The sequence below is a fragment of the Pediculus humanus genome, genomic scaffold, assembly GCF_000006295.1.
Source record: "Pediculus humanus corporis 1103172107371 genomic scaffold, whole genome shotgun sequence".
In the NCBI taxonomy this organism is placed as follows: Eukaryota; Metazoa; Arthropoda; class Insecta; order Psocodea; family Pediculidae; genus Pediculus; species Pediculus humanus.
In genome coordinates this window covers 396629-415742 of record NW_002986999.1, presented here as the reverse complement: position 1 = coordinate 415742, position 19114 = coordinate 396629, and positions in this window count along the sequence as shown.

Genomic DNA, 19114 nt, shown 5'->3' with positions numbered 1-19114 from the left:
AATTAATTTTTATTAGTCCTTTTTTTTTTATTTAATAAAATTCAACGTCACAAAAGTGTTTTGTTTATTTTCTGGTTCGAGGAGGGGAGGGGGTAATAGGGGGTGGGTTAAAACAAAAAAACAACAATTAAATAATTTCAGTTCATTTTTTTTTCCCCCTCAATAAGAATAAATAATTTTTTAATTTAAATAATGAACTGATATATTTTTTTTCATATATTGGCAACTCTGCCGTCCGTCACGTATTGTTTTCTTTCTCTCTCTCTCTCTCTCTTTTTTTTTTCAAACATTAAATTTAAACATTCGCACCAACAAACATTCGATCAAAATTCTAAAAGGAAAAAAAAAATTTTTTTTTGGTAATTTTCAAGGTAAATTTAATTTGCAAAGAAAATAACGCAAAGTTAAAATTAATTAATTATCTTTACCTTTGAGAAACCTTTGAAAACGTCTCTCTCTCTCTCTCTCTCTCTTTCTTTCCAGAAAATTTAACTTTGGATAATTATCGATAACAACAACAACGGACACAAAAAAAAAGAAAGAAAGCAAAAAAAAAAAATCACCCGACGAAAAGAAAAAAAAGAAAAATTATTTTTATCTTTTTTTCCAGTCTCTTAATTAACCTTTATTATTATTATTATTATTATTATTATTATTATTATTATTATTATTATTATTATTATTATTATTATCATCCACATTTCAAATTGACTTCCTTTTCCGGAAAGGATTTTCCATTTGTTTAACGGTTATCTTTCTATATGGTAGGTCGTGATTAGACGAAATCATTATTCGATCGACGAACTAAGTTAATAACAAAAAAAAAAGAAAACCCTTTTTAATTGCATTCGAACGAGCTTCTCATTGTGAGAAAGAAAAGAGGAAGAGAAAGAGATAGAGAGAGAGAGAGACAGAGAAAGGAACAGAGAAAGACATAAATTTGAATAAATAATTCACACAAACGACAAATTAAAAGGTTCCGTGGGATTTTCAAAATCTGTCATTTATTTAATATTTAATTAATTTTTTTTTCACCTAAAAAGATTTCGCGCGCTTTTTTTTTTTTCAAAATTTCAACAAAGTCTAATGATGATAATGATGATGATGATGTTTATAATCATTAAACCAAATTATTATTATTATTATTAATTTTTTTTTCAAAATGAAAAAATTCCAATAATTTTTTAAGTAATTTCAAACGAACGAATTTTATGACCTTTTCCAATTCGAAAAAAAAAAAAAAAACCCTCGAATCGAAATCATCATCATCATCATCATCATTATTATCGTTTTGTCGTCTTTTACACTTTCCTTATAGGCATCACGCTGGTCATTGATTAGTTTTTAAACTACAAATTGAAAAAAAAAAAAAAAAAAGAAAAAAAACGCCATCATTTTTTTTTCTCCTCTTTCTTTTTCTTCTTTTTCTCTTTCTTTCTTTCTTACAATAACCATAATAATAATAATTTTTACCTTAATCTATAATGAGTTTTTAGAAACCCCGTAAAGATCTATTCGGCCACCCGTTGGGAATGAAAACCATCATCATCATCATCATCATCACTTTCCATTCCGAACAACTCACAACATCAACAAATAACAAAAAAAATTATTTTTTCAAAATGCCAAATATTATTTTGCAATTAATATACTACACGTGTCTCGTCGTAAAAAAAAACTTTCGATTCGAAAAAAAAAATCGATAAATCGATCGATCAATCATCTAACGCACTCCCAATCTCTTCAACTCACTCTTCGTCGTCGTTTTTACTTTTATCTTTTTTTTTTTTTTTTTATATTAATTCGTTTGAAGTTTTCTTTTTGAAATCTTTTATGAACAAAATCATTGACCGACCTTTTTTTCCTTTTTTCATTTTTTCCTTTCTTTTTCGTGTCACATACAATTCATACTCATTAATTAAATGTAAATGAAATTATACCGGTAAGAATAAAATTAAAACTTTTCGCTTTTTTAAATTTACATTTTCAACATTTTTTCCCCCTCCCCCTCCCATTTTTTTTTTTTAAAAAAAGGAAAGAAAGAAAGAAAAAATAAACGTGTTAATTAGTTGTCTCTCTTTTTTTTTTTTTTAAAGATTTTGCGCTTTCAAAAAATAAATTTCTTTTTTTTTTTTTTCGCTTCTTTCCAAAAACGGGAAAAAAAAATTTTATTCAACTATATATATAAACGCGTCTTTTCTTCTTCTTCTTCTTCTTTGTTTAAACAATTATTTTTTTTGTTTAAACAAAAAAGGCAAAAGAAATTAGAAATTTAGAGAGAGAGGGGGGGGGAAAGAAAATTAACACTTAGTAATCCCTCGTAATAAATTTTTAAAAAAAAATTTTTTAATTTAATCCATTTTTTTTTTTTATTTGCAATTTCCCAACGTAAATTTTTTGTTTTTTTTTTTCGGGGGTGAGGGGAGGGGGAACAAAAATAAAAATTTACATTAAATAAAAATAAAATAAATAAATAAATTTTACTTCTTATTTTTGCAAACCAAGTTCGAAAGAAGACGCATTTTTATGTGTGTGTGTAGAAACCTAAAAAAATTTTATGCAAATTCGACCATTTTTTTTTTTTTACGTATTGAAATATTTTCTTCCTTTTTTTATTCTTTTCCTTTCCTACTAATAAAATCCATTTTTTACGGCTGGAAAAACTCGTGAGGGCAGGTTTCTAAAATTAGTTCCTGAGCTCCGATTAAAGTTCTCGTTATTATCACATTCACGCACGCACAGGTACACTAGCGCTCGCGCACGCACACACGCACACACACGAGCTCTGGCGCGAGCCTAACCTCGCGATCGACCCTCGCGAATGTTACATTCAAAAAAATCTAACATCATTTATTATTATTATTATTATTATTATTTCGACTTGTTTCCGTTTACTATTTTTTTTTTTTACAAAATTTCTTTTCGTTAGCTAACCTTTCGAAAGTGAAAATAATGGCGGATGATTTAAACAAAAAAAAACTTCAAAACGTTTCGTAAAAAAGATGATACTAAAACGCCACGTTTGGTTAATTTTCCCCCTTCCCCTTCACTTCCTGTAGGAAAAAAGAATAAAAAAATTTTCCAATAGTTCAAACAAATCCAGACAGAATAAAGTTTGTTTTAGTTGGAAATAAATTGATCGCAAAAAAATAAACAACCGGAAATTAAAAAAAAAAAAAAAAAATTTAATGTTTTCACATTACGATACAACAATGGCGGATTCAACAACAACAACAACAAATTTATAAAATAATAATAATAATAACATAAATGATACGAATCCGCGTACGCTAACGTCCGATTAAAATTTTTATAATCATAATGCAAAACATTCCAAATGACAGAAATAAAAATTAAAGGCTGATACCTGACAGGTAGGCACATGCACGCACACGCACGCACGCACGCACCGACACAAAGTATTACGTATGAATATAAATTTCGTACAAAACGAATCCGGCCTTGAGGACCCCGAAAAATACAAAAAAAAAAAATTATTTAATTCATTATTATTATTATTATCATCATCATCATTATTAAAACCGTCATTTATATTAATACAATAAGAAGTGAAGGATTAACGTGTGGAATTCTTGGTTAGTTGGGTATGTCTTATGCGCCATCGCCATCCTCATCGTTCCGTCCGTCATCCTGTTACAAGAAAAACCCAATCATAATAATAATAATGATAATGATAATAAATTTTGAATACTAATAACGTTATGTTAATTGAACCATTGTTTAACGCGCATTCGATATATATTGAATTTTAATAAATAAATTTTGTTGTTTTTTTCACGGATGTCGAATCATTTGAACGTTCAATTAATAATTTTTTTTCATATTTGATTTGAATATAATAATAATAATAATAATAATAATAATAATAATAATAATAATAATAATAATAATAACAATTCAAAAAAAAAAAATTTTAAATAATAAGGTTAAGTGTTGTTAAAAACATGGCGAACGGATTTTTTTTTTAATAATAATCATTCATTAAATATTTCGTTTTTTTTTTTTTTTTTAATTTTCTCACGAGTAATTATTATTATTACTATTACTTTCTTTCGTTACGAGAGTATTTTTTCGCCTTAGTTAATTACTACAGTAAATACAGTTAAATTAATTACAATAAAAATAATAATAATAATAATAAACACACGCAAAAGCATGTAACGAACTCGGTGAATAAGGCAAAAAAAAAAAATGGAAGAAAAATTTTTTTTAGAACGTGAGAAAATAAAATGACATAAAAAAAAACCGCGCATATACCCCACGCACTAACAAATTAAAATCTCAATAATTTTTTTTTATTAAATAAATGTGTAACGAACGATTAATAATAATAATAATAACAAGTTTTTCGATCGAGTCTCTACGATTTAACATTTATTTATGCAGTAAGTTTGACAAGTAACAAGACGAAAAAAAAAAATGGCGGCATTCGATACTCGAAAACTGGCAATATTTAAAAAAAAAAAATTCCAATTTCAATTTCATAAAATTGATTTGGCAGCTTAAACATAAAAAAACATAAAACAGATCATTCCAACAACAAGTTTTTCTCCTTATTTATCTTTTATCATTTTACAATCTTTCTTTCTCTCTCTCTGTCTCTCCTATTAATTTTCAATGCTCGTCTCATTTTAGTAATATTTTCGATTGTGTATAAAACGAATAACATTTGAACGATTTGGTTTATCCCCCCTCTCTCTCTCTCTCTCTCGAAAGCTCTCTTACGATTATTTAATTAAACAAAGAAAAAGGAAATTGACACTTGAAAAATTCTTTTTTTTTTTTTTTAAACATCCATAGAAAACAGAACTTCTTGGCTTTTTTTTCCTCCAAATGTATGCGGCGTGTTTTAAGGGTTGGTTTCAACTCAAGAAAAGAAAAGAAAAATTATTATTATTATTATTACTTTTACACGGGTGATTGATTCCTACTAAATATAACCGCATTTATTTTAATGGAATCATTCTTCATCTCATCGACACGTTTAACACCATATTAATATAGCGTCTGCAACATACCAAATTTTTTTTTTTTTGAATTGTTAAAATGCAAACAGTATTTATTTATTTTCTATTTCCACGTTCTCAGACGGTCGGTTTCGCGTATCAACGACCTCACCGGTAGTTCCCATAAGAGAGTTAGAGCACAAGAGTCTGTTGGAAATCCTGTTAATTTTATTTTTTTTCAAATTGAACGACCGACCCCCCTTTGGTTACAATCCAATCACGTACCTTTTCAAAGAGGAAAAAAAAATAATAATAATTTAACTGATTTATAACCGGCAACAAACACACGATTTATATATATTCAAACTTCTCGGAAGAAAGAGCTTCCACTATTTAAAAAAAAAAAAAAAAAGAATTCTTTCTTTCGTTTTGAATAGAATAAAAATTAATGGCTTACAGTTGTCTGTAAAAAAACCAAAGTGAGAATTTTTTAAAAAAAGTGAACGGACGTAAAATAATAATAATAATAATAATAATAATAATAATAATAATAATAATAATAATAATAATAATAATAATAATAATAATAATAATAATAATAATAATAATAAATTTGTATTACAAGGCAATCGACAAAAAAAAAATGGATCACGTGCAATAATAATAATAATAATTCCAGGAGACCCTGGAATTTTTTTTTTTTTTTTGTTATAATTTATTTTCTTCCCCTGTGCACAATATATATTCGAAAGGGGAAGGTGGGGGGTGGGGTATGGGTGTTTGTTTGAAATCATTTAATTTGTAACTATTTCACAAATTAATCATAAATTTCGGTTTTTTTAAAAAAAAAAGAAAAAAAACAAGCATTAAGGCCGATGAAATAATACAGGTTTTTAAAACCTGTACGTGTTTTGGCTTCTGTGAAAGGGTGTGCCTAACTTTGGCATTGCGAAGGTCAATTAGCCAATATTGAAAATCGACACGTATTTCAATGATATATTCACTCAGACAGACTGTTATTGAGAAAATAAACTTTTTTTTCTTTTTCTTTTTCTTGTTTGCGTATGTGCGTATGTGCGTGAGTAAGTGCGTGCCTTTATTGAATAATGCGAAAATATAAGACGGTTGTTAGCAAAAAAAAAAAAAAAAAAGGAAAAGAAAAGTAATCGTTCGTTTTTTTTTTAAACTCTTATTTATTGCCCCGAATACATAATTTGTTGGTAGGCCTTGAATTTATATATATATGTATTAAACGTAAATAAATAAATAAAATTTCATTATCAATTATCGTTTACCATTTTTTTTTATTTATAATAAACGATCTTGAACTTGAAAAAAAAAAAGATGAACAAGTAATAATAATAATAATATTAATAAACATGTTAATACGATGAGTTCGAATTTATTTTTAGTTTTTTAAGTTAAATTTTATGTAAAAATTTTATTTTATTTTTTTCTGCTTATCGAAAGATTTGATGACTGTTATTATAATATTAATAATAATATTAATAATACGCCTAACATAAAAATTTAAAACGAATTTGATAAAAAACTGGAAAACTTTTTTTTCTTTTGCGGTTTTTAAATTTTTAAAGAAGTTATTTACAAGGAAGGATAAATAAAAAAATTTCAAATCGTTAGTAATAAATGAGAGTTGAAAGAAATAAAAAAACGCAAAACTTAAAAAGAGCAAAACATTTTAAAAAGTTAACAAACGCATAAAAAAAAAATGAACGATTATAAAATAAATTAAAAAACGTTGAATGACTTTAAAAAAATAAATAAATAAATAATTTATTGAACTCTTAAAAATAAGTTTACGTTATTGTTGACATAAATTAAGAAAATGACTTTTCATTGTTTTCTTATTACGACTCGAACCATTAAAAAAAAAAAAAGAAAAAAAAAAAGATTTTAAAGACACGTTTCTTTTTCTTTCCTTTTCTAAATGATTACCGTCACAAAAAAAAAAAAAGATATTAATTGGTCTTATTGCCACGTCTAAAATTAATCAAAAAAGGATATTTCAAATTAGAAAAAAAAATTTTTTTCGATAATTTTCTTTCTTTTTTAATAACATCCCAACCATTCTCACCAAAATACTTCTCATTCTCGTCATCTCATAATCTTTTCTTCTTTTTCTTTTACAAAAGAAACAAAATAAAAAGATAATAATAATAATAATAATAAAACGTTGAAGTTAAAAGAAACACAAAAAAAATTAACTAAATCATTCAATGCTTGGTCATGACAAAAAAAAAAGAAAAATATTTGCAGAGTAATGAAACAATATTAGGTGACTAGAATTTAATGGGGGTCTTGTATCAAAATAATAGATAGAAATAATCATTCCAAATAATTTACCAAACAATTATTTGAAAAAAAAAAAAAAAAAGACAGATGAATGAGGGAGAGTGAGAGAGAGAGAACAAAGCCCGATAAAGATGTGTATATATATATATTTAAATAGAAAAAAAAAAAAAAAATGCCGGCATTCGAAAACTATTAATTTGTCGTTACGTAATACTAAAGAAGAAGATTATTTAAAATTAATAGAATCCGAACCGATCGGCCATGTTTTTGATTATCTTTTCTTATAACCCTTAATCGATAGATAATACATGTTCATTTTTTTCTCTTCTACTTCTTCTTCTTCTCTTCTCTTTTTTATTTTCTCTTTAAATTTATGCTCTTTTACGTATTAAAACCAGATCCGCTTTTGTTTCCGACATTTTTCATTCACAATTGATCGAAAAAAAAAAAAAAAACTTTTTATGTATAAAAAAATAAAATAAGGCGTGACTTTCGATCAAATAAGGAAGTGGTTCTGCCAACTTAATAACTTCTGAATGTATCCGTCATCGTTTTGCTAATCGTTAAAGAAAAAATAATAATAATAATAACAATTTCCATTACGGTAAAAAATTCATACGTATATAAACCTATTACAATTTTTAATGAAAATTTCGAGGTATGAAGCATTAGATAATTAATACGGCTTTATGAGGAGGGGAAAGGGAGGGGAGGGGAGGGGGAGAAAACTCCAAAATTAATTAAATGAACTCGAATGCTTTCAAAATGGAAAGATTAGAGTTAGTTGTGAAAAAAGGGCAAAATCGACCCTTGGAAATCTCAAGGAGAAACAACAAAAAAAATAATTTTCTATAACAAAAATTTAATTTTCTAGATTATTATATAATTTACGCCGTTGAGTAAAAATTTATATAAAACTTTGTCACCGCACATTGCAAAGGAAAGAATAAGAGAGAGAAAAGTGAGAAAGTGAGAGAGAGAGAGAGAGAGAGAGAGAAAAGGGAAAAAAGGGCCGGAATGAAAAGATATATACATATACACACACACACACACACACGCACACACTATGAATCACTAATTACAATCTGGAGTTTTTGCCTTTGTTTTATATTATAATAATAATAATAATAATAATTAAAAATTTTCAAAAGAATTCAACGATACACTCTAACACAATGGAGCGAAACGATTCATCACATCGATTTTCTTTTCCATTTTTCTTTTTTTTTTTTTTTCGTAATAATTCTTTTTGGCGTGGTAGTTAAATATTTGAAAATTCTTTTTAAAACAACTTTAACGGCACAAATACAACTCGTCGAAAATTTGAAAAAATAATAATAATAATAATAATAAATATAAATCGTTTAATTTCGTATTAATTTTCATTGTCGTTTTTCTATCGATATAAATATTTTTTTTCACACGGTAAAAACTTTCGTAATGGAAAATTTTTCCTTATTTACAAATATTACGTTTATTTAAATTAATCAACAAACGAAAAAAAAAATAGAAAAACAACATTCGATTACAAATTAAGGGCGTGTTCGTTACAGATACACATACCCACACACACACACGCACACACATGGACGCAAACAGGCTGGCAGGCAGGCGGGCAGTCACTCGACATGAATTTGTTTTTTTTCTAAGGCAAATAGATATAATATGAGAACGTGGAGCAAAGATTGAGGGCAACCAGTTCTGCATTACCAACGGCAAAAAAAAAAATATATATTTCTTGCATGCAGTGGCTTTGAGAAAGGAGGCACGCCCTGTAGAACCTATAGAAAGAAATAGAAAAAGAGAGAGAGAGAGAGAGAGAGAGAGAGAGAGAGAGAGAGAGAGGTCAATTCCTATTTAATTTAAATGTAATAATAACGTAAGTAGCCGGTTGTTGTTATTGTTTTTTTTCTTATTATTATTATTTAGTTTTCTTTCTTTATTTAAAAAGAATGAGTGAGAGAGAGAGAGGAAAACAGTTTACGAAATAAGATTTTTATAAAAATAATGTTATTTGATAGTTAGTTATTAAACTTTCAAAATTATTATTTTTCTTGTTTTTTCTCTCTCTCTCTCTCTCTTTCTTTTTCGCTCAAAGAAATAATAATGATTTAAAATTTATATATATATATATATATATATATATATATATATATATATATATATATATATATTTCAAAAGCGCAAGCAAAAAAAAAAAACAAAAACCTAAAACCATTATTTTATGGAAATTTGAAAAAAATAATAATTTTTTTAAGGGTTTGTTCGACCTTTAAATGCCTTCAGGTAGAAAAAATTAAACCAAAAGTGAGAAACCTTTTTTTTTTTTTTTTCAAAAAGGAAAATGAGTTTCATTTTAAGAAAAAAAAATCCTTTTTTTAAATAAACCAATTTTAGTAGAAATTTACTTAATTATAAAATTATATATAAATATAAAAGTTAACTAATTTTAAAAAATGGGGATCCAAACATTAAGAATCGCACATGTTTTTGATTCCCCCCCCTCTCCGGTCTTCCCCACACGTGAAACAGAAAAAAAAACGAACCTTTTTTTTGGGCGGGAAAGGGGGATGGGTTTCAATTTTAATTTTCTTTTTAAAAATAAGAATAATAACTTTGTAATAAGTTATGATAGTAAAATATTATACTTAAAAAGTTTTCATAACTCAATTTATACAAGTTTCAATAAGAGGATTTATTTTAAGGTTGTGAAAATTTATATATTTAAAATGACGTAAAATTTTCGTTTGGGTAATTAAAAATTTTTTTTACGTCACGTGTCATTTTCAAAAATAAATTCAAATCGTTTTTTTTAACGGCATAAAAGTTTCAATAACAAAAAATTTTTTTAACGCGAGTTAGGATTTTAATACTTTTATTGAAATATTAAAAAATACATCGTGGGATTAAATAAAAATCGATTAAAAACGGTTTTTTTTTGTTACCTGTTGACTGGGTCCAACGTTATGATAAATCAACAAAACAGTATATGCAGCCGCCAATAACATTGTACCAGCTTGTAAAACCGTTTTAAGTCGTAAAGTCCTTAGGAGCATGACCTAAAATTTCACTAATAAAACAAACGCGTTACACCATTTTTAATTAATATTTAAACAGTTGTTAAATTATAAAATTTAAATTAAATTTCATATCGTGTTAATAATATTTCATATGAAAAAACATTGATAACCACACATATAATCTCGAATCACAAAATAAACTAACCGCCTGCGCCGCCATATTACCTCAACTGAATTTAGTTTTCCTTTTTTACTTTTCCTTCTCTAAGAATCTTTAAATGAAAGCTTTGCTATCCAAAATACTACCGGCACCATAACCTACGTAAGTTAAAGCTTTTCGAATTGTTATATTCACAACGAAATAACTTTTTTCTATCATTACATTTTGTAAGTAATGAATGAATTATGGTCGTTACAAATTATTTAATTTTTTTTTTTTTTTAATTTTTCCAAATTAATAATAATAATAATTGTGAGAAAAATAAAAAATTCTAAAAAAATATCCTTTAAATATACATAATTATCATTATTATTTTATTTCCGGTCGTTTCGTTTTTCCGGGGGGGGGGGAAGCAATGATAAAACGTGATAAAGCACGCGGGGAAGCAATTTCGTAATTTTTCATCGTAATAAATTTTCTAATTAAAAAATTAATTAATGTTTGATACGGTCGATCGGTTTACACACACAGACTAATAATAATAATAATAACAATAATAATAATAATAATAACGATATAAGTTAACAATAGCATGATAGTGAAAATCGAATAATTATTAATTTTGTTTATGTGTTTTATGTAATTTTAAATAATCAATGCTAAATTTAAAAGTCGTACTAAATTTTAATTTTATCCCGCCAAAAAAATTTGAATTGTTAAAATAATAATGATAATATTCATGTGGTTTTATCATTTGAAAACGTTGAAACATTTTAAAATTTAAAAAAAAAAAGGAATGGAAACTTTTATTTATTTTGTTACGAATTTGTGTGAATATCATTTGTTCGATTCGAATCGTTTTTTTTTTCAAATTATAAAATGACGTATGATATAAATTAAATTTAATAGTTAAAAATAGTTATTTTATATTACGGAAAAATCATGTTCAGGTACACGAATACAAAACGGTCATGCGCAAATGGTTAAAAGTTGTTTGTTTACTTTTAAATGTTTTTTTTTTTTTGTTGTATTTTATTACGGCGGCACGTTAAACGATAACAACGTTTTAAATGTATAAGAAATTAAAATGTGCCAATATTTACAACCGTTGCGTATATATATAAATATAACGAGCACCTGCCGCACAAACAAAATAAATAAAAAAAAATAGTTTAATGTTGACCGTTGTAAACATTAAAATGAAATATTATGATAATATTACTCGTCGATAAACGATTTTATTTTTTATATCGTCGGATTTAAAAAAAAAAAAATGGCCGTTTTTAAAGAAAGTAGAGTTAAATAAAAAAAAAAGAAAAACGAGTTATTTTGTTTAAATAATGCCTGTGGGCGATTTTATTTTTTTTGAAAAATAATATTTTTATGCTGAAAGCATTCATTTGGGATGGATTAACTCAGTTGAAAAATTCTTAATACTATTTTTTAACGGTATACAATAATAATAAAAAAAAATTGTTATTTATTAATAATAATAATATTAATGAAAGGAAAAAAAAGAAAGAGAAGTTTATTAATACATTAAAATATTTTATTAAAAATAATTTCTTCGATCGTTTTCACGCAATTACACGAGTTTTCTTTTTTTATTTTTGTTTAAATTTAAAAAAAGTTTTTTATTTTCTTTTCGTTCGTATTGTTTTCTTTTTTTCCATTTTATATAAAAAAAATACATTTATTAAATTTCAAAATAAAAAATTTGTTTTTAAAAACACACAAAAAAAAAAAAAAAATTTTCAAGTGTGTGTTAAAAGGGAAAATTTTCGTGATTCATAAAAAAAAAAAAAAAAAAATTTATAATTTTTTTCCAGGCAACACGCAAAAAATCAATATCATTTCAGTTTTTTTGGCACATTTCCCCCTTTTTTCCTTTTTTTTTAAATAAATTATACAACCAGAATTAACTGGTATTTTCCAGTTACTAAGTGAATGGAAAACAAAAAATTTTTTGTTTTCTTTTTTTTTTTCAAATATTTTTGATAAAAGTTTACTACAACTTAAAAACATTTTATATTTTTTCTTTCTTTCTTTTTTTTCTTTTTTTTTTATTTTTACTGTAAACTCAATTTACCTTTTGCACACTTTTTCAAAAAAAAAAAAAAAAGAAGTAATTTTAGTAAAAAAAAAAAATTTAATCTCGAATAAATAAAAAAAAATAAAATAAAAATAAAAACGCCTTATTTTATTTAAGCTCTGCAACTTGTGATACATGCACGTATACATAATTGCAAATAAAAAATATTTAAAAATTTTCGGTATATATATATATTAAATTTTAATTTGGTATTTACGAAAAAAAAAAATTGAGAAACGTCAATCGCTAGTTAAACATCGCTAGGAAACGGAAAATATTTAATGTAATTAGTAGAATAATTCTACATTCTGTAACAAAAATTTTAATAATATAAAATTAAAAAACGTTAAATTCAAAAAAATTGTCGAAGCCATAATTGTAGAAACATTTTAATGAAATTTCCGGAGAATATTATCTATGGTCGTATTTATTACACAGCGACAATAATATATATTATAAAATTAAAAGTACACTCGTACATATAAATCTCATATATATTATTTTAAAGGAAAACAAATTAAAAGGGAATAAAAATGAGCAATAACAAAAAAAAAAAAACTTTTTAATATTTATGTAATAATATGAAATATTATTTTTTTTAATAATTTCCTACCGACGATATAAAAACATTATTTCCTTTGTAATAATATGATGATGATGATGATGATGATGATAAAATTAATAACAAAGTTTTCCAACCATTTTTTTTCTTTCCTTTTCCGTATCGTTTCAGTTGAATGAAAAAAAAAAAAAGGGAAATTCGTTTTAATAAAAAAAAAAATTATAAAATTTGTAACGTTTGTTACATATTTAATATTAGGATAATTACTGACTATTCATATAAAAATATAAATAAAAATAAAAATGGCAAACTTAAAAAAAAAAGAAACAAAATTAAAAAATGATAGGAAACCATACGAAAAAAAAATTTTAAATACGAAACCATACGGGAACCATACGAAAAAAAATATTAAATCGATATTAATAAAAATTCAATTTAATAATTTAAATTGCTAATTTAAACTTTCTTTACAATTTTTGTAACCTTTTTATCTCTCATTTTTCACCACAACATTGTTTTTCTTTCTTACGATTAAAACAAAAAGAAAATTTTTTATTAATTAATAAATTATAATAATTCGTTATAACAACTTGCGTTTTTACACATTTTTGACATTTTATTGCCCTTTTAAAATACGTGGGAAAATATTTTTGAAAAAATTGCCCATAAAACTTAAAAAAAAAAAAAAAAATTTACACCCGTTGTTGTAAAAATTTTAATTCGTATTTTTTTCCATTCATTTTTCCCCATATTTTTTTTTTTTTTTTTATAATTTATCAACCCTTTGAATTTACGTACCGTAATAATCTCATTTCATAATAATAATAATAATAATAATAATAAATGCAATAGAAATAATAATAATAATAAAGTTACGAGAAATTAAAAAAAATATATAAAAAGCGAAATAAAAATTTTTACTAACGATTAATCCCACACGAGTTTAATTTATAATCATTCTCCTCATCATCATCATTATCATCATCATCATCATTATCATCATCATCATTATTTAAATAAGGATTTGTTAAAGGGAAAGAATATAATAAATATCGGCTTATATTCCTCACGGTTAAAATATATATTTTTATATCAATGGTAAGAAAATCAATTAATCATAATAATATTAATATACAAAGGTATGACAAAGTTTTAAAGACTTTCTCTCTCTCTACTCTCTCTCTCTCGTATGACAAGAACAAAAAAAAAAAGAAAAAAAAAAAAGAGTAAACGTATATCGAAATATTTAGGATCGTCGTCCCAGTTTCAGGGCGAAACCTGCGCATATGAAGGCCATCGATCGATTTTATTTGAGCTTTTATGCCACGTCCAGTCGCACCCCGAGCTTTCGCGGCATTGGGTTATTTATTATAATCGTGACGTCATTCATTTTTTTTTTTAAATAAAAATATTATTTTAATAAAATTAAAATTATTACGCGATATAAAAAAAAATTATAACGACGTAGTAATAATAATAATAATAATAACAATAAAATAACTTTTTTAATTAGTTTTTTTTTTTTCATTTGGAAAACATATGATATAAACAATATCACGCGCGTGTGATGAAACATTTTGTTTTTCCGTTTATTTATTTATTATGTATTAATAAGTATTAATAATTTATTTACATAGAAAAAGATGTTTATTAAAATCGAATCGGTTTTATATTATTATTATCGTAATGAAAATAATATTATCAACAACTGACAACAAATATTAAAAAAAAAAAAAAAAAATTTTTTTTTTTTAATTTCAAATTTCATTTTTGTAAATGAGGTAAGAAAATTTTTTTTTCCACCCCCCCCGTTAGTTTTGTTTTTTTTGGGGGGGGTTCGATGAACGACAGCAAAAAATAATTAAACGTTTATCTTATATTTTTTTTTTATCGTTCTTTTCATCACCGCCGCCGCAAAAACTTCAAATTATGAATTTTAAAAAAAATTGTCGGCGTTAAACAAAAAAAAAAATTACGGGTAATAATTATATACATTTTTTTACCCCCCTCCTCCTCCATTCGTTCTTCCTCCCCCCAAATGAAAAAAAAAAAAAATTGCAAAACAGGTCAAAGGTAAAATTAACTTTTTACAAGTTTTTTTTTATATACAATACTTGAAAAGTTTCTTTTTTTTTTATATAACAGCCGGTAAAAGTTATTATTATTATTATCATCATCATCATTATTATCGAGTACTTTTTTTTCTTCTTGTACGAATCATAATTAAAAATGTTAATTAAAAAAAAAAAAATTTAAACGTTATTAATTTTAAAAAAAAAGAAATTTTAATGAAAAAATATTTGATTACTAAAAACATTCATTCATTCATTCATTCATTCATTCGTTGAATGATTAGGAAGAGGAAAAAGAGAAAAAAAGGCGGGGGGAGGAGGAAGAGGAGGCGGGAAGTAGAGGAGGGAGGAGACTGTCGAGTAAATTAGTTTAAATTGCTTACGTCAATTTTTTTTCTTTTTCTTTTCTTTTCTTTTTTCTTATTCCACGAAAAAGAAAAAAAAAACTTTTCTCATTTAAATTAAAAGTTTTTTTTTAAAATTTATTTAATTTGTTACTTGATATTTTTCAATCGATTTATTTGTTAAATTATTATTATTATTATTATCATCATCATTATCATCAATATTATTATTATTAATCATAATTATTTAAATATTGTATATTATGAAATTTAATATTAGGATTATTAGATTTATTATTTTATATTTCTATATAGTTTTATTACGTCACAATAAAAGGAAAAACAATGGGAGAGGAGGTGGGAGAAGGGGAAGGGGGAAGGAAAAATAAAAATTCGTCGTGGTTTTAATTTAAAAAAAAAAAAAAAATACAAATTAAAGTTACGCCATTTTATAATATTTTTTCAAAAGATTATCGGAAAATCTTTTCTTTTGACTTTTTTTTTTTTAACTGTTTCGAAAGGAAAACGAACCTTTTTTATTTTCTGAAAGGTTTTTCCATTCTCTTAGGAAAAAAGAAAAAAAGAAAAAAGGTTCGTTTGATGGAAAAATAAATTTATTACTCGGTTGTTAAAAAATTTTTTTTTTTTTCTTTTCGTTTCTTTTTCATTTGGTTTTCAATTTGAAAAGTAAAAAAAAAAAAAAAAACTGATTTTGAGCTTTTTTTAAAAAAATTATCGCGTTTATTAAAAAGAGAAAATTTTTTTTTTCTTTTGGTTATTTTTCAAAAGTTTTCCAAAAGTTTTTTTTCCAAAAAGAAAAGAAAAAAAAACTATTTTCCAGTGGAAAAACGTTTTTCTTTTTTTTAAAATCTAAAACTGTTAAATCCTTTTTATTAAACTTAAATTTGAAATTTTCTTTTTTTTCCATCTTCTTCTTCATTTTTACTTAATCCAATTTTTAATTTTTTTTTCGTTCCCTTTACGGCTTGAGGATTATTATTATTATTATTTTTATTATTAATGTCATCATAATCATCATCATCATCATCATCGTTTTTTTTTTTTATTCGATTTTCCTTTAAGTTAAAAGTTTTAACTTTTGCCTTTTAGTACTTTTCGTAACAAACGCAAAAACATTACCCGAATAAATTGTTTTTCTTTTTTTTTTTTTGGAAGTTCGGGGGGGGGGGTTAAAAATCGTTCCAGTCACTTTTCCCCTCATTCCTCATCCCCATCGCCACCACCATTTTTCATTTTTTTTCTTTTTTTTTACGTCTTGAAAATTTATCTGATGATAGTAAAAAAAAAAAAAAATGACGGTAGAAACAAACCCAAAAGTGTTTTCTTTTTTCTTCTCTCTCCCTTTTTCTTCCTTTCTCTCTCACTCTCACTCTCACTCTCTCTCTCTCTCTCTCTCTCCGATATTAGAGATTCATTCCACATTTATTAAAAAAGAAACACCTGAGATTTTCCAGATAATAATTGACTTCGACATTCGAAAAAAAAAAAATTATCAAGGAAAGTAAACAAAAAATAAAATAAAATATTTAAACGTGACAAAAAATTAGGAATAAAATATATATAGAAAGAATAAGAGTGAGAAAGAGAAAGAGATAGACAACAAAACAACTTTTCGAATCGGAAAAATATTATTATTATTATTATCGAAAAGCAAAGAAAGAAAGAAAGGAAAAAAAAACAAAAACGGGGAAAAAAAATTTTTTAAAAATAAAAAATAAAAAATTACATTCATTCACATCTGGAAAAATAATTTTTTTTTTTTCGTTTCCCCCACCCCCACCTTCACCCCACCCCTCCTCTTATTCTTCCCCCCTTTTTTCTTCCTTTTTTTTTTTTTTTTTTAATCTTGGAAAAAAGAAATTTACTTTTTCCGTTCAGGAAATTACTAATCTTTAAAAAAGAGAAAGAATTTTTTTTTTTTTTTTTATAAATTAAATTTGTATATAAAATTTTTATATATATATATATATATATATATATATATATATATATATATATTTATTGATTTATCGATAATTATATTTTGTCCAGTTTTTGTATGACGTCATTTATCGTTTTAAAATTTAATTTATTATTACGTAACACATGCGTAATTTTCCAAGAAAAAAAAGTAGGGATAAAATAAATTTATATAATTTTAAATTTCCACAAAATAATAATAATTATTATTATTTAAAAAAAAAAAATTTAATATTTTCACATATTTTATATTTTACAAGATCCGCCATTTTTTTTTTTTAAATTCAATTGAAGAAAATTAATAAGAAGAAAAAGGAAAATGCGTGGAAAGTTCGTATTTATGTAAAAAATACGGAGTTGAATTGAATTTTCTTCTTGTTATTCTTATTCTTCTTCGTGTTTTATTAAAAACGGTTTAATAAAATTTTATGTATACATAATGTATACCTATTTCGTACGTCCATTTTAATTAATTTTCGATCATAATAATAATAAAAATAAAGACAATTAATTAAATGTTTTATTAAAAAATTTTCTTTTTAAAAAAAAGTCAAAAAAAAAACAAATTCGGTTTCATTGACAAAAAAAATCAATAAATATTTATTATTTAAATTTATTTATTGATTTATTGATTAATAAAAGAAAAAAGAAAAAAATTCGGTTTGAATAACAAATAAAAAAAAAAACAAAAATCAGCCATGTTTAAAATAAATATGTACTTTTTGTTCTTTTACGTTTCGGCAAAAAAAAAAAAATTTTTTTTGAAATAATCAAAATTGTGGAAAATTTAAACATGTTTCTTTTTTCTCCACCCTCCCCCTCTACCCCCTACCCCAACGTCTCCACGTCCCCACTCTCCCACTTCCTTCCCCAATTTTTTTCATTTCTTTTATTTAATGAAGGGAGAAAAAAAAAGGAAAATTTTTTATTCATTCGAAATATATTTCCCAAATGATTTCCACCCCCCCAATTTTTTTTTCATTTTCCCTCCCCCCGGTTTTTTTTAAAAACTAAATTAATAATAGAAAAACTTTTTTTTTTTTTTTTACCCCCAAGTCGTCTCATCATTATTCCAACCAAAAAAAAAGCGGAAAAGATGAGCTTCAAAGTCAAAAAAATAATAATAATAATAATTTTTTTTTTTCCATTTAAAAAGAAAATCACTATAATTATCATCATCATCATCATCATTATTATTAAACCATTTTTTTTTATTGATTAATTTCATATACTGTAATTCAATTGTAAAAAATTATCTTATTCTTATAATATAAATTTTCTTTTTTTTTTTTTTTTACGATGTAAAATTTAAGAAAACGATTATTGATTATTGATTATTGATTATTTCAATTTTTTTTTTTCGCGGATGAATTATCAAGAAAATTAAAAAGGTTGTGAGGGGTGGGGAGCGGTGGGGGTAAGGAAGAGGAGAAGAGGGAAGAAGAAAAAAAATTTTTTAACTTTTTATTATTATCGTATTAAGCTCTTATAATATTATGATGTAATTATTATTATTATTATTATTATTATTATTATTATTTGTTTTTTTATTACGTAATATTAAAAAAAGAGTTTTAAAAAGCACGAATCAGTGGATTCGGGGG